Raw genomic sequence first — 17643 nt, forward strand, 5'->3', positions numbered from 1 at the left:
GTAGATAGTGAATTAACTGTTATCAGTGTTTTTCTTAGAACTGGTTACAATTATAAGCTGAGTTTTCTGTGGATTGAGGATAAGTTGGGCTTTGGTTAGGTAGTTTTCAACATCAGAGAATGCTAGTTGAGTTGTTTGCAGGAGGGTGGGAATGTTTTGTGCAGCACAGATTAAGGTAGTGTCATCTGCATACTGAATGATAGATGCATGCTGTGTGGAGGTATGGAGGTCATAGTGAATTGACTGTTATCAGTGTTTTTCTTAGAACTGGTTACAATTATAAGCTGAGTTTTCTGTGGATTGAGGATAAGTTGGGCTTTGGTTAGGTAGTTTTCAACATCAGAGAATGCTAGTTGAGTTGTTTGCAGGAGGGTGGGAATGTTTTGTGCAGCACAGATTAAGGTAGTGTCATCTGCATACTGAATGATAGATGCATGCTGTGTGGAGGTATGGAGGTCATTTGTGAAGATTGTGAATAGTAGTGATCCTAAGATAGAACCCTGTGGGACTCCTATAGTTATGGGCAGCTGAGGAGAGAGAGAATTTTCCCATTTTACAGCTTGGTACCTGTCAGTTAAGTAGCTTTGGAACCAGGTAAGAATGGAATTTGATAGGTGATACTGGTTTAGTTTGTTTAGCAGGATTTGGTGCGGGATTGTGTCAAATGCTTTGGACATATCCAAAAAAAGAGTTGACACCTGCAGGCCTTCATTTTTGAGACGGTTTACTGTATCTGTGAAGCAGAGGAGGGCTGTAGTGGTACTATGGGCAGGTCTGCAACCATGCTGAGTAGGTGACAGGATATTGCTGTCTAGGAGATATTTTAGCATCTGGGTATGGATGCATTTTTCTAGGATTTTGGCCAGTGAGGAGAGTAAAGCAATGGGTCTGTAGTTATTAAGTTCAGTGGAGGTCCCACCTTTATGTATGGGTGTAACATAGGATATTTTCCAGAGTTTGGGCACATAGTTTTCAACAAATGATCTGCTTATGAGAGTGGAGATTGGGATAGCAATAGCATCTGCTGTGAGTTTCAAGAAATAGCTGGGGAGTAGGTCGGCTGCTGTTGATGAGGTTTTTAGTTTGGAGAGCATGCTTTTGATTGAAGTGATGGAAACTGTTTTGAAGGTAAAGCTTGTATTAGTGTTATTTGTGTTGGGGGGCTAGTGAGAAAGGAACTATCCTGTGATACTAAGGATAGAATTGAGTTCACTAAGTGGGAGTTGAATTGTGTTTCGATGGGAACTTTAGTGTCAGGGGCGGTTGGTTTGGGGGTAGCCTTTTGGGTGGGTTTTTGTGGCTGGTTTACATTTTTCAAAAAATTTTGGGAGTTGTGTTGGTATTTAGTTTGTAATGTCATGTAGTAGGATTTTTTCTCCAGGTTAATGCATTTTTTTGCATGGTTGCACAGTTCTTGGTACTTAGTTAGGCTTTGTGTTTCTTTGTTTTTTTTTATAGTAAAGCCAGGTAGCATCTCTGGACTTGAGGATTTGTTTGGTTTCTTTGCTGAGCCAGGGGTTTGTAGAGGTTCTAACCTTGATTTTGCGCAATGGAGCGACAGTGTCTAGGTGTTGTAGAAATGTTTTGTTGAAATATGCTACAGCCTGGTCAAGTGGGAGGGTTTTTCAGGGGGTCCAGTCACAGTTACAGAGTAAAGTACTGAGGACCTCAGGAGAGAATGTTTTTGTGTTTCTAGTGGATATATAGTTAGTGGTTTTGCATATGCTTGTTCTACTACATATAAAGTATATTATGTTGTGGTCAGTTAAGGTGTCTGGGAGACAGCCTGAGTGGGGGTACAATGTGGGGTTGTTAGTTAGGACCCAGTCAAGGATGGATTCCTTTTTAGATTTTTTATCACATCTAGTTGGAATTTGGACTAGCTGCTGGTAGCCATGGAGATTTATTAGATTACTTGGTGGTTCTGATATGCAGGTGAGCCAATCTAGGTTGAAATCCCCCAGAATAAGGGTTTCTTGTGAGTATGTGGAAGAACACCAGGATAAGAAGTCTTCAAGGCTAGCAGGTGTATTACCAGGTGGAATATAGATCACAATTGTGGTGATGACCTTTTTAGGGTGAAGTTGAAGTTGTGAGATAAGTGTTGTTGTTGTCTTTTGGCTTTTCCCGGTTAGGGGTCACCACAGTGGAACTCCGGTCCACTAATGATTGGCAGTAGATTTTCACGAATGCCGAGGAGCCAGCTCGATGTTCAACTTTCAACGAAGGCACGTCCATTTACGCATGTCTTTCGAACGCCCACCCAACTGTGGGGAGGACATACAGACTCCACACAGAAGGCACTCCCCGCACTCCAGCTGAGAATCGAACAGAAGAACCTCTTGCTGTGAGGCAACAACACTACCGCTGCACCACCGCGGATGTGAAGTTGTGAGATAAGTATGTCCCAATTATTGGGGGAGGAGTAGGAGTTTGGTAACTGACGTACAGTTAAGTTGGACTTATTCAGTAAGGCAGTTCCACCCCCTTTACGTAGTGGTCTGTCTTGTCTAATAATATTGCAGCCGGTAGGGAGAATTTCTCAGTTAGCTATGTTTTTATTTAGCCAGGTTTCTGTTAAAGCAACTATGTCTGGGGAGTAGTGTGCTATTGTGGCATGGAGTTCAGGTATTTTATTTTGATACTTCTAATATTAATATTTAGCATTAAAAAATGGTTGGTTTTGCTGCTGTATTTGATTTGCACTGGGATGAAGATAGTGGGGATGTTATGTTCTGACATTTGTGTTGGAGCAGTTTGTGTTGGACATGATGGATTTGGGCCTGGGTTGGTGTGGATATCCTCACTTACGATGAGCCTGGTGTTAAAATGGTGATACAGGTGTTGGAGTTTGGTGAGGAGTGTGAGAAAGTATTGTGCTTTTTTTGTAGTAGGAATGAGAGCATATGTGTTTAGTTCTGAATTGGTCCATTATGTTTATTTTTATTTATTTATTTTACATTTGTTGACCGGGCTAGTCCAACTGGATAATTTCCATTTTCAGTGGAGGCCCGGGGAGAAAAGCTCCAAGATAAAACAAGGTTATAAAACAAGGTTATAAGAATTAATGATTAAATCATTTACAATAATTACATTTGTTACATATATTGAGCAAAAATGCTTAGATATCAGTCTAGATCAAGTAATAAAAAGTCATATTACTATCCTCATTTTAAGAGAGACAGTAATTCATTACGGTACAATTAGGTCCTTTGATATACTAGAAAAAGGTTGCATTTTAGATAACTGGGAATATAATAGAAGAAAGATGAAAGTATATTAGCCTGGATTTGTACAGGAACAGAGCCAAAAGTTGTTCAGATATACAAGAAGTTGTTTTTTGAAAAGAGGAAAGGAGGCTAGTGAAGTGATGTGTGAGGGGAGGTTATTCCATATTTTGCCAACTGAGTTGGAGAAAAGGCAGTTACCTGCTGAATTTGTAATTCTAGTTGTGTTGACCTGTAGCTTTTCAGCGGAGCGCAGCTGTTTCAAGTTATTATAGGGGATTAGGAGGTTATTAAGAGCAGGAGTCTTTAAAGGTTGGTACAAAATGTTATGAGTTATTAAGAGTTGTTGATATTTGAGCTTGTTAGGAAGTTCTAGCCAGTGTAAGTGTTTTAGGTTGAGACAGTGGTGAGTTCTATACTGGGATGCTGTGGCAAAGCGAGCTATATTGTGGTAGGATGTAGTCAGTTTCTTTAGGTTGCTTTTCGAGAGATTAGTGTAGATAGAAGAAGCATACATTAGTGTAGAGATGAGATGAGATTGTGCTAAGGTGGTCCGTGCTTCTGGTGTAAGGAAAGGTTTAATTCTGTACAGTGAACCAATCTTTTTATTAACTGCTTTTATAGTGTTATTGATGTGGTAATCATAGTTAAGATTATTATCAATAGTAACACCTAGCAGTTTGGTAGTGGAATCAGGGGAGATGACGGAGTTGTCACTTGCAGTAACAGTGAAGTGAAGTTGAGAAGATTTATGGGTAGGGGTGAAAAGTAGCAGTTTTGTTTTCTTGGGGTTCAGGAGAAGACATCTTTTTGAGAACCACTCTTCTACTGATGAAAAGGTAGATTGTGTCAATGACTGGAGTTCAGTATGAGTGGAAGCTGTGCATATAATGGTAGAATCATCTGCATATTGAATGCAGGTTGTGTTCTGGATAGATGACTGGAGATCATTAATAAAATGGAGAATAGGAGTGGGCCTAGTATAGATCCTTGAGGTACACCTAAAGAGATAGGCAGTAGAGTAGATAGAGAGTTTTTCCAGAGTACTGCTTGTTGTCGGTTTTCAAGATAGGATGAGAACCAGGATAAGGAAGAGGAGGCCAATTCAAGGGATTTTAGTATGTGTAGAAGAAGTGAGTGGTTGACCATGTCAAAGGCTTTTGACAGGTCTAGGAAAAGAGCAGAGGTTAGTTTGTTGTTATTGCGGTTAGAGTTGATGGTGTTGGTAAATGAGAGTAGTGCAGTGGTGGTACTATGTGAGGGTCTGAACCCATGCTGAGTGTTAGCTAGTAGATTGTTATGAAGGAGATGGTTAAGTAGTTGTTTGTGTATACATTTTTCCATGATTTTGGCTAGAGGAGATAATAGGGCTATAGGGCGATAGTTAGAGAGGTCAGTGGATTTGCCTCCTTTGTGTAAGGGTATAATGTGTGATATTTTCCAGATTTCTGGAAAAGTACTTTCATTTATGGATCGGTTTATTAGGATAGAAACAGGATAAGCAATAGATTTAGCTGCTATTTGCAGGAATTCTGCAGGAAGCTTGTCTGCTGAGGGGGTAGTTGGTTTAAGTTTTTGTAAGAGAGATTGTATATAAGAGGTAGGTATGGGTTGAAATTTAAGGGGAAGTAGGGAGTTATTGATGTTACTTAAGAGGAGTTGGGATGAGTCAGGAGATAGGTGGTTGGCTAGACTTTGTATGGAGGTAGTAAAGAAGGTATTGAAGTTATTGGCAATTAAAGAGGGATTATCAGGGTCTAAATTCTGTGGGTGTGGTGTAACTACTTTGCCTGGGGTGAGTAGATTATTAATGGTAGACCAGAACTTTTTTGGTTGTTTTTTGGTGGTTTGCTGAAGTTCAAAGTAGTAATTTTTCTTATCTGATAGAATGGCTTTTTTGGTGTTGTTTCTGAGCTCTCTAAAGGTTTGATGATCTGTTGGGTTTCTAGAGGAGCGCCATGTTTTCCAAGCTTTATTTCTAAGTTTGATTTTTTGTTTAGTATTGGAGGTTAGCCAAGGTGCTGTTTTGGTCTTTGTTCTAATGGTACGACTCGGGGCATGTTGATTTAAGATTGCAAGGAATGCAGAGTTAAAATGTTCAACTGCATTGTTCAGTGAGAGGTGTCTAAGAGGGGACCAGTCATATAGTGACAGATCAGTTTGAAACTGTTCAGGATTAAATTGTTTTTTTGAATATAGTGTTTTGTGAGAGGTAGGTAAGTTTACATTAGTTTTAGATCTAATGACATAGGTAAGTGAATGATCGCTGAGGTCATCAGGAAGGATGCCAGTATGGTAGGTTTGTAGGGGTGAGTTTGTAAGAATCCAGTCTAAGGTAGTTTCCTTTTTACTTTTATTGTTTATTCTAGTGGGGCTATCAATTAGTTGTTTGAAACCATAAAGGTTTATATGGGAAGTAGGGTTAACATTATTACAAGTTTTCCAATCAATGTTGAAGTCCCCAAGGAGCAGTGTTTCTTGAGGGAGGTTATTAGAGAGTTGTTCAAGAAGTTGCTCTAAAGTAGGGATGTTATTTCCAGGGGGGAGATATGCACAGATTATATTAATAGCTTTAGTAGTGTTTATTTGAATTTTGGAGCAGATTATTTCAGCGTTATCGTTTTGAATGAAGGTAAGGTCAAGAAGGGTAAGCTTCAAGTATGTTTTATATAGAATAGCTACACCACCTCCCTTCCTGGAGGTACGATCTAATCTGTAAATGTTATATCCAGGTGGGGTAATTTCAATGTCTTTAATTGCAGGTTTTAGCCAAGTTTCTGATAAGCATAGTATATCAAATTTGTGAACTTCTAATAGGGCATGGAGTTGGCTAACTTTGTTACAAATGCTGCGTATGTTGAGATGGGCCAGAGTTAATAAGTTAGAGGGTGTAGTGGAAGAAGGAGAGAAGGGGATGTTATGATTTGTGTGTGTTTTGATATTAGTAGTTTGTGGGCCTGGGTTGGGGTGTATATCACCATCTTGTAGTAGATGGAGTAGTGTAAGATAGTTTTCAATCATATGTTTTTGGAAGGTGTAAAGTGACTTCTTTAGCTTTGTTTTTAGTAGTTTGCAGTGTAATAGTCTGTGGTATTTGGCAAGTAGGTAATTGGATTGTGAGGGGGTATGTAAGAAGGAAGGAGGTGTGGATGTTGTTGGTGTACTGGTGTGCTTTGAAGGAAGTGAGAGAGAAAATGAAATAGATTGTTCATAGGAGGTTAGGAGGTAGGTGGTGATTAGGAGGGATGTAAGTAAGAAGCAGATAGGTAATCTTAGTTGTGAGTGGAGTGTAGTTATGGTCATGATAGTGTAGTTGTGGGTTTGAGTTTGTGGTAGGGGTAGAGGTTTGTAAGGTGTGTTAGTGAGGAAGGTGTTAGGCTGGTTAGAGTTTAGGAATAGGTGTGGTTAAGTGTGGGGTGGTACCCAATTAGTAAGGATGTGAGTATGATTGGGAGGATGAAGTAAGAGGTGTGTCTAGAGGGAAGAGAAATGTAGGACGCCGGGGGTGGGTGCGAATTGGGCGTAGGGTGGGGAGCGCAGTGAGCCCTTAGAGGCTAACGGAGCGGTAGAGCCAAAGCAGAGAAGTTGAGAGGAAAACAATCTAAGAGGTGCTTAATTTGAAGGTAAGTAGTCCAGAGGATGGAAGAATACTTGTTGTAAGTAGTGTGTGAGGTAAGGTTGAGTAAGATAGAGAAAGGAGCAAGGAGGAAGATGCTGAAAAAGGCTAACAGATAGTGGGAAACACTAGGAATTAATATTGTGGAAGAAAAGTTTAGAGGGATAAGCAGTTCCAGGTGGAGGGAGCCACCTAGTGGACACAGCAGGTAATTGCTACCAGGATAACTGACTGATTGTGCAAATGTGGTGTAGAGTAGGTAGTTAGGATTGCAGGTAGTCAAGGGAAGGGAGAGGCTATGGGTGGCTGCTGGCAGTTCTTGCTTAGAGATAAGCAATACTTCAGGGTGCAAGAAGCATACATGTAGTGGTTAAAAACCTTTAAGAGTTTGTAGGACGTACTTTCTTGCGTCTTTCAGGAGGAGTCTATCCAGGAATATAAAGTGTAAATTGCGTAGGTAGGGTAGGTGACTGGAGTCTTTGGTAGGTTAAACAAACCCAGACCTTCAGGTGGTCAACAGGCTTCAGAGCTAGGAAGGGAGGGAGAAGAAAAGGATTATGGTATAGTGTAACAAAGACTGTAGGAAAACAGAAAAAATGCAATAGATAGCAGTTTCTGTAAAACATTCACACTTGAAGCAAATATCACAAGGTAAAATGCAGGATAAGAACATTTGCTAAAATACAATACAACTAAAAACATACACACTTGTAGCAAATATCACAAGGTAATAATGCAGGATAAGAACATTTGCTAAATACATATAAGCAGCATAGTTCTTAAAAACAGCTATGTGTGATGAATAAATTTCAGACAAACACTACAGAGGCAGGAGTATTTCAGGACTACTAACTACCAAAAATAAATACCCCAGCCAGGTATCAAGTATGCAAGGGCTAGGTACCTTCTTCTTCCCATGCACAATTTATAAATACAAATGAAGTCAGACAGTCCTATGCCAAATAAGTACATACACTAGGGGAATAATTCTAGGAGAATGTAGAGAGGGTTAGATAGGTAGGAATACAACCTCCCAGGTAATTTCTATGCAAGGCCCAGGCTGAGAAAATGCAGAAGTTAACGCAATTTAGCTCAGCAAGGATGGGAAAGAGATTATATAAAATGACGCTTTTTACTGCAGCAGTTGGGACAATGAGTATCAGGGCTTTGGTATAGATAGTATAGCTCAATTGCAGCGTTTTAGGCACTGGAAAGAGCTGAGGATAGTAAACGAGTCTAATTATTGGACTATTTACTGTACTCCCCACATGCCACATATGCTAGGAGAACATAAAGGCTGGAATTGGTGAGTCGGGGGGAATATACACTTTGTAGGCAGTCAGGTGCGGTAGATAAGTAAGTCGCGACAATGTGGGGTGATGTTAAAAAAAACATAGCGCGCTAGGCAGATGGTAGGAATAGTAGGAACAACAGGCTCCCTGTAGTAAGCATGTCAGGCAGGTCAGGAAGACCACGCTGCAAGCCCGAAATGGGCCAGGAGTATTTCGCAAGGGAGTGCGCAACAATGACAATTGTGGAAAGTAGAGTAGGTAGGCTCATAAACCATTTAGATGTAGTCACTTTAAGATAGATTAACTAGAGTGGAAGGGTTAATAAAGCAAAAAGAGGGAGGCTCACTGCAAACAAGTGAGTTTAAAAGGAGTGGGAAAGGGGAGCATTTGATAACTTAGGTAACAACAAAGTACATGCTCCGTACAGTTCAGGCGGCGTTTGTCGGTTATATTTGAATAATATAACCCGCAGCTATAGCGCGCTAGGCAGATGGTAGGAATAGTAGGAACAACAGGCTCCCTGTAGTAAGCATGTCAGGCAGGTCAGGAAGACCACGCTGCAAGCCCGAAATGGGCCAGGAGTATTTCTCGAGGGAGTGCGCAACAATGACAATTGTGGAAAGTAGAGTAGGTAGGCTCATAAACCATTTAGATGTAGTCACTTTAAGATAGATTAACTAGAGTGGAAGGGTTAATAAAGCAAAAAGTGGGAGGCTCACTGCAAACAAGTGAGTTTAAAAGGAGTGGGAAAGGGGAGCATTTGATAACTTAGGTAACAACAAGGTACATGCTCCGTACAGTTCAGGCGGCGTTTGTCGGTTATATTTGAATAATATAACCCGCAGCTATCCCAGAGAAAGCCGATAAGATGCGCGACAGAATAAATGTGTGTTGTACAGTGGGTGGACTAGTAAAACTACCAGGGGAAAGTAGTTAGTAGAAGGATAGGGCTAATAGTAGTGTTCCGTTGTAGTAAGTAGAGAGCTTATGTGGTAGGTTAGTGACCAGCTCGGTGCACGCACCATGAGGCTCAGGGACTGCTTGGGCTGTTTGTACGAGGTCACTTATTAGGGCCCTGGAACTTTTGCGATGTTCTTGTGAAATTTAGAAAGAAGAAAAGGACAGAAATACCCGCTCCTACAGGTCGGGTTAACAAAATCCAAGACAAGTCAATCTTTTGGGCTTTACGTTACTGTTTCACAAGCTCTTCTATGTTCATACAATCGGAGACAATCACCAAGATGCATTAACAGTGTAAACCATACTAGCTTACAATCTTAAAAGTTAAAAGTTACTGTTACACAAGCTTTCCTGTGTTTAAAACATTCTAGCGTACCACCTCAGACTTAATACTAGGTCGTTTAACAGTAACGACATCATAGGCAACAAACAGAGTAAAGTACTGCTAAACAATGAATGGTGGTAGCGTGAACAGGAGTGCAATTATTTAAAAATAACACAAAGCGCAATACAGCAGGTAATAATGAGCAACTCACACGTTAAGTCTCCAGAGGCAGGAACGCACAGCAGCCAGGACGAGCTGAGGGAAAAGAGTTGGCGCGGGTCCAGCCAGGTGTATTTATAAGTTCCAAAAGGAAGTTGGATAAGAGGGGGAAAGGGGAGGGGCGGAGGGCAGGCAAAGTGAAACGGAAACAAGATAGGTATAGCAGTGAGGGGGAAGGCAATAAAATGAAGTCAGAGGGAGTATTAGATGAGGTAATCAAAGGGTGTTCAGAGGTAGGAGAGGCAAAGGTAAGGGGTAAAGTGTATGAAGAAATAAGGAGACGGTTTGGGAAGCAGAGTGGTGCCAAAGCAGAGAAGTTGAGAGGAAAACAATCTAAGAGGTGCTTAATTTGAAGGTAAGTAGTCCAGGGGATGGAAGAATACTTGTTGTAAGTAGTGTGTGAGGTAAGGTTGAGTAAGATAGAGAAAGGAGCAAGGAGGAAGATGCTGAAAAAGGCTAACAGATAGTGGGAAACACTAGGAATTAATATTGTGGAAGAAAAGTTTAGAGGGATAAGCAGTTCCAGGTGGAGGGAGCCACCTAGTGGACACAGCAGGTAATTGCTACCAGGATAACTGACTGATTGTGCAAATGTGGTGTAGAGTAGGTAGTTAGGATTGCAGGTAGTCAAGGGAAGGGAGAGGCTATGGGTGGCTGCTGGCAGTTCTTGCTTAGAGATAAGCAATACTTCAGGGTGCAAGAAGCATACATGTAGTGGTTAAAACCTTTAAGAGTTTGTAGGACGTACTTTCTTGCGTCTTTCAGGAGGAGTCTATCCAGGAATATAAAGTGTAAATTGCGTAGGTAGGGTAGGTGACTGGAGTCTTTGGTAGGTTAAACAAACCCAGACCTTCAGGTGGTCAACAGGCTTCAGAGCTAGGAAGGGAGGGAGAAGAAAAGGATTATGGTATAGTGTAACAAAGACTGTAGGAAAACAGAAAAAATGCAATAGATAGCAGTTTCTGTAAAACATTCACACTTGAAGCAAATATCACAAGGTAAAATGCAGGATAAGAACATTTGCTAAAATACAATACAACTAAAAACATACACACTTGTAGCAAATATCACAAGGTAATAATGCAGGATAAGAACATTTGCTAAATACATATAAGCAGCATAGTTCTTAAAAACAGCTATGTGTGATGAATAAATTTCAGACAAACACTACAGAGGCAGGAGTATTTCAGGACTACTAACTACCAAAAATAAATACCCCAGCCAGGTATCAAGTATGCAAGGGCTAGGTACCTTCTTCTTCCCATGCACAATTTATAAATACAAATGAAGTCAGACAGTCCTATGCCAAATAAGTACATACACTAGGGGAATAATTCTAGGAGAATGTAGAGAGGGTTAGATAGGTAGGAATACAACCTCCCAGGTAATTTCTATGCAAGGCCCAGGCTGAGAAAATGCAGAAGTTAACGCAATTTAGCTCAGCAAGGATGGGAAAGAGATTATATAAAATGACGCTTTTTACTGCAGCAGTTGGGACAATGAGTATCAGGGCTTTGGTATAGATAGTATAGCTCAATTGCAGCGTTTTAGGCACTGGAAAGAGCTGAAGATAGTAAACGAGTCTAATTGTTAGACTATTTACTGTACTCCCCACGTGCCACATATGCTAGGAGAACATAAAGGCTGGAATTGGTGAGTCGGGGGGAATATACGCTTTGTAGGCAGTTAGGTGCGGTAGATAAGTAAGTCGCGACAATGTGGGGTGATGTTAAAAAACATAGCGCGCTAGGCAGATGGTAGGAATAGTAGGAACAACAGGCTCCCTGTAGTAAGCATGTCAGGCAGGTCAGGAAGACCACGCTGCAAGCCCGAAATGGGCCAGGAGTATTTCGCGAGGGAGTGCGCAACAATGACAATTGTGGAAAGTAGAGTAGGTAGGCTCATAAACCATTTAGATGTAGTCACTTTAAGATAGATTAACTAGAGTGGAAGGGTTAATAAAGCAAAAAGAGGGAGGCTCACTGCAAACAAGTGAGTTTAAAAGGAGTGGGAAAGGGGAGCATTTGATAACTTAGGTAACAACAAAGTACATGCTCCGTACAGTTCAGGCGGCGTTTGTCGGTTATATTTGAATAATATAACCCGCAGCTATAGCGCGCTAGGCAGATGGTAGGAATAGTAGGAACAACAGGCTCCCTGTAGTAAGCATGTCAGGCAGGTCAGGAAGACCACGCTGCAAGCCCGAAATGGGCCAGGAGTATTTCTCGAGGGAGTGCGCAACAATGACAATTGTGGAAAGTAGAGTAGGTAGGCTCATAAACCATTTAGATGTAGTCACTTTAAGATAGATTAACTAGAGTGGAAGGGTTAATAAAGCAAAAAGTGGGAGGCTCATTGCAAACAAGTGAGTTTAAAAGGAGTGGGAAAGGGGAGCATTTGATAACTTAGGTAACAACAAAATACATACTCCGTACAGTTCAGGCGGCGTTTGTCGGTTATATTTGAATAATATAACCCGCAGCTATCCCAGAGAAAGCCGATAAGACGCGCGACAGAATAAATGTGTGTTGTACAGTGGGTGGACTAGTAAAACTACCAGGGGAAAGTAGTTAGTAGAAGGATAGGGCTAATAGTAGTGTTCCGTTGTAGTAAGTAGAGAGCTTATGTGGTAGGTTAGTGACCAGCTCGGTGCACGCACCATGAGGCTCAGGGACTACTTGGGCTGTTTGTATGAGGTCACTTATTAGGGCCCTGGAACATTTGCGATGTTCTTGTGAAATTTAGAAAGAAGAAAAGGAACAGAAATACCCCTTCCAACAGGTCGGGTTAACAAAATCCAAGACAAGTCAATCTTATGGGCTTTACGTTACTGTTTCACAAGCTCTTCTATGTTCATACAATCGGAGACAATCACCAAAATGCATTAACAGTGTAAACCATACTAGCGTACAATCTTAAAAGCTAAAAGTTACTGTTACACAAGCTTTCCTGTGTTTAAAACATACTAGCGTACCACCTTAGACTTAATACTAGGTCGTTTAACAGTAACGACATCATAGGCAACAAACAGAGTAAAGTACTGCTAAACAATGAATGGTGGCAGCGTGAACAGGAGTGCAATTATTTAAAAACTACACAAAGCGCAATACAGCAGGTAATAATGAGCAACTCACACGTTAAGTCTCCAGAGGCAGGAACGCACAGCAGCCAGGACGAGCTGAGGGAAAAGAGTTGGCGCGGGTCCAGCCAGGTTTATTTATAAGTTCCAAAAGGAAGTTGGATAAGAGGGGGAAAGGGGAGGGGCGGAGGGCAGGCAAAGTGAAACGGAAACAAGATAGGTATAGCAGTGTGGGGGAAGGCAATAAAATGAAGCCAGAGGGAGTATTAGATGAGGTAATCAAAGGGTGTTCAGAGGTAGGAGAGGCAAAGGTAAGGGGTAAAGTGTGTGAAGAAATAAGGAGACGGTTTGGGAAGCAGAGTGGTGCCAAAGCAGAGAAGTTGAGAGGAAAACAATCTAAGAGGTGCTTAATTTGAAGGTAAGTAGTCCAGGGGATGGAAGAATACTTGTTGTAAGTAGTGTGTGAGGTAAGGTTGAGTAAGATAGAGAAAGGAGCAAGGAGGAAGATGCTGAAAAAGGCTAACAGATAGTGGGAAACACTAGGAATTAATATTGTGGAAGAAAAGTTTAGAGGGATAAGCAGTTCCAGGTGGAGGGAGCCACCTAGTGGACACAGCAGGTAATTGCTACCAGGATAACTGACTGATTGTGCAAATGTGGTGTAGAGTAGGTAGTTAGGATTGCAGGTAGTCAAGGGAAGGGAGAGGCTATGGGTGGCTGCTGGCAGTTCTTGCTTAGAGATAAGCAATACTTCAGGGTGCAAGAAGCATACATGTAGTGGTTAAAAACCTTTAAGAGTTTGTAGGACGTACTTTCTTGCGTCTTTCAGGAGGAGTCTATCCAGGAATATAAAGTGTAAATTGCGTAGGTAGGGTAGGTGACTGGAGTCTTTGGTAGGTTAAACAAACCCAGACCTTCAGGTGGTCAACAGGCTTCAGAGCTAGGAAGGGAGGGAGAAGAAAAGGATTATGGTATAGTGTAACAAAGACTGTAGGAAAACAGAAAAAATGCAATAGATAGCAGTTTCTGTAAAACATTCACACTTGAAGCAAATATCACAAGGTAAAATGCAGGATAAGAACATTTGCTAAAATACAATACAACTAAAAACATACACACTTGTAGCAAATATCACAAGGTAATAATGCAGGATAAGAACATTTGCTAAATACATATAAGCAGCATAGTTCTTAAAAACAGCTATGTGTGATGAATAAATTTCAGACAAACACTACAGAGGCAGGAGTATTTCAGGACTACTAACTACCAAAAATAAATACCCCAGCCAGGTATCAAGTATGCAAGGGCTAGGTACCTTCTTCTTCCCATGCACAATTTATAAATACAAATGAAGTCAGACAGTCCTATGCCAAATAAGTACATACACTAGGGGAATAATTCTAGGAGAATGTAGAGAGGGTTAGATAGGTAGGAATACAACCTCCCAGGTAATTTCTATGCAAGGCCCAGGCTGAGAAAATGCAGAAGTTAACGCAATTTAGCTCAGCAAGGATGGGAAAGAGATTATATAAAATGACGCTTTTTACTGCAGCAGTTGGGACAATGAGTATCAGGGCTTTGGTATAGATAGTATAGCTCAATTGCAGCGTTTTAGGCACTGGAAAGAGCTGAGGATAGTAAACGAGTCTAATTATTGGACTATTTACTGTACTCCCCACATGCCACATATGCTAGGAGAACATAAAGGCTGGAATTGGTGAGTCGGGGGGAATATACGCTTTGTAGGCAGTCAGGTGCGGTAGATAAGTAAGTCGCGACAATGTGGGGTGATGTTAAAAAAAACATAGCGCGCTAGGCAGATGGTAGGAATAGTAGGAACAACAGGCTCCCTGTAGTAAGCATGTCAGGCAGGTCAGGAAGACCACGCTGCAAGCCCGAAATGGGCCAGGAGTATTTCGCAAGGGAGTGCGCAACAATGACAATTGTGGAAAGTAGAGTAGGTAGGCTCATAAACCATTTAGATGTAGTCACTTTAAGATAGATTAACTAGAGTGGAAGGGTTAATAAAGCAAAAAGAGGGAGGCTCACTGCAAACAAGTGAGTTTAAAAGGAGTGGGAAAGGGGAGCATTTGATAACTTAGGTAACAACAAAGTACATGCTCCGTACAGTTCAGGCGGCGTTTGTCGGTTATATTTGAATAATATAACCCGCAGCTATAGCGCGCTAGGCAGATGGTAGGAATAGTAGGAACAACAGGCTCCCTGTAGTAAGCATGTCAGGCAGGTCAGGAAGACCACGCTGCAAGCCCGAAATGGGCCAGGAGTATTTCGCGAGGGAGTGCGCAACAATGACAATTGTGGAAAGTAGAGTAGGTAGGCTCATAAACCATTTAGATGTAGTCACTTTAAGATAGATTAACTAGAGTGGAAGGGTTAATAAAGCAAAAAGTGGGAGGCTCACTGCAAACAAGTGAGTTTAAAAGGAGTGGGAAAGGGGAGCATTTGATAACTTAGGTAACAACAAGGTACATGCTCCGTACAGTTCAGGCGGCGTTTGTCGGTTATATTTGAATAATATAACCCGCAGCTATCCCAGAGAAAGCCGATAAGATGCGCGACAGAATAAATGTGTGTTGTACAGTGGGTGGACTAGTAAAACTACCAGGGGAAAGTAGTTAGTAGAAGGATAGGGCTAATAGTAGTGTTCCGTTGTAGTAAGTAGAGAGCTTATGTGGTAGGTTAGTGACCAGCTCGGTGCACGCACCATGAGGCTCAGGGACTGCTTGGGCTGTTTGTGCGAGGTCACTTATTAGGGCCCTGGAACATTTGCGATGTTCTTGTGAAATTTAGAAAGAAGAAAAGGACAGAAATACCCGCTCCAACAGGTCGGGTTAACAAAATCCAAGACAAGTCAATCTTTTGGGCTTTACGTTACTGTTTCACAAGCTCTTCTATGTTCATACAATCGGAGACAATCACCAAGATGCATTAACAGTGTAAACCATACTAGCTTACAATCTTAAAAGTTAAAAGTTACTGTTACACAAGCTTTCCTGTGTTTAAAACATTCTAGCATACCACCTTAGACTTAATACTAGGTCGTTTAACAGTAACGACATCATAGGCAACAAACAGAGTAAAGTACTGCTAAACAATGAATGGTGGTAGCGTGAACAGGAGTGCAATTATTTAAAAATAACACAAAGCGCAATACAGCAGGTAATAATGAGCAACTCACACGTTAAGTCTCCAGAGGCAGGAACGCACAGCAGCCAGGACGAGCTGAGGGAAAAGAGTTGGCGCGGGTCCAGCCAGGTGTATTTATAAGTTCCAAAAGGAAGTTGGATAAGAGGGGGAAAGGGGAGGGGCGGAGGGCAGGCAAAGTGAAACGGAAACAAGATAGGTATAGCAGTGAGGGGGAAGGCAATAAAATGAAGTCAGAGGGAGTATTAGATGAGGTAATCAAAGGGTGTTCAGAGGTAGGAGAGGCAAAGGTAAGGGGTAAAGTGTATGAAGAAATAAGGAGACGGTTTGGGAAGCAGAGTGGTGCCAAAGCAGAGAAGTTGAGAGGAAAACAATCTAAGAGGTGCTTAATTTGAAGGTAAGTAGTCCAGGGGATGGAAGAATACTTGTTGTAAGTAGTGTGTGAGGTAAGGTTGAGTAAGATAGAGAAAGGAGCAAGGAGGAAGATGCTGAAAAAGGCTAACAGATAGTGGGAAACACTAGGAATTAATATTGTGGAAGAAAAGTTTAGAGGGATAAGCAGTTCCAGGTGGAGGGAGCCACCTAGTGGACACAGCAGGTAATTGCTACCAGGATAACTGACTGATTGTGCAAATGTGGTGTAGAGTAGGTAGTTAGGATTGCAGGTAGTCAAGGGAAGGGAGAGGCTATGGGTGGCTGCTGGCAGTTCTTGCTTAGAGATAAGCAATACTTCAGGGTGCAAGAAGCATACATGTAGTGGTTAAAAACCTTTAAGAGTTTGTAGGACGTACTTTCTTGCGTCTTTCAGGAGGAGTCTATCCAGGAATATAAAGTGTAAATTGCGTAGGTAGGGTAGGTGACTGGAGTCTTTGGTAGGTTAAACAAACCCAGACCTTCAGGTGGTCAACAGGCTTCAGAGTTTCTTGCGTCTTTCAGGAGGAGTCTATCCAGGAATATAAAGTGTAAATTGCGTAGGTAGGGTAGGTGACTGGAGTCTTTGGTAGGTTAAACAAACCCAGACCTTCAGGTGGTCAACAGGCTTCAGAGTTTCTTGCGTCTTTCAGGAGGAGTCTATCCAGGAATATAAAGTGTAAATTGCGTAGGTAGGGTAGGTGACTGGAGTCTTTGGTAGGTTAAACAAACCCAGACCTTCAGGTGGTCAACAGGCTTCAGAGTTTCTTGCGTCTTTCAGGAGGAGTCTATCCAGGAATATAAAGTGTAAATTGCGTAGGTAGGGTAGGTGACTGGAGTCTTTGGTAGGTTAAACAAACCCAGACCTTCAGGTGGTCAACAGGCTTCAGAGTTTCTTGCGTCTTTCAGGAGGAGTCTATCCAGGAATATAAAGTGTAAATTGCGTAGGTAGGGTAGGTGACTGGAGTCTTTGGTAGGTTAAACAAACCCAGACCTTCAGGTGGTCAACAGGCTTCAGAGTTTCTTGCGTCTTTCAGGAGGAGTCTATCCAGGAATATAAAGTGTAAATTGCGTAGGTAGGGTAGGTGACTGGAGTCTTTGGTAGGTTAAACAAACCCAGACCTTCAGGTGGTCAACAGGCTTCAGAGACGTTAAGTCTCCAGAGGCAGGAACGCACAGCAGCCAGGACGAGCTGTAGTTCTTGAACAATTGTGGACAGATATTATTATAATGTGTGGTGTCTGTATATGGGAATGCATAATGTAGTGTTGTGCTACTACATTTAGGGATATTGCTAGAGTGATAACTTGTGGTGTTATAAAGAATTATGAGAAGATAGTCATGGTTAT

At 41.6% G+C, this 17643-nt stretch overlaps 1 long non-coding RNA gene across 1 annotated transcript; it reads right to left on the reverse strand.

The window, feature by feature from the left end:
* Nucleotides 1-7253: 7253 nt before the first annotated feature.
* LOC122807525 lies at nucleotides 7254-17412 on the reverse strand. Its single transcript, XR_006365691.1, has 4 exons — nucleotides 16675-17412; nucleotides 13531-13658; nucleotides 10388-10515; nucleotides 7254-7372 (listed from the first exon to the last, which is right to left on the reverse strand). It is a non-coding gene; the product is annotated as an uncharacterized LOC122807525 (long non-coding RNA).
* Between the last annotated feature and the right edge of the window lie 231 nt (nucleotides 17413-17643).

This window comes from Protopterus annectens, chromosome 7.part1 (assembly GCF_019279795.1).
Source record: "Protopterus annectens isolate FY-2018-M chromosome 7.part1, PAN1.0, whole genome shotgun sequence".
NCBI classification, from domain to species: Eukaryota; Metazoa; Chordata; order Ceratodontiformes; family Protopteridae; genus Protopterus; species Protopterus annectens.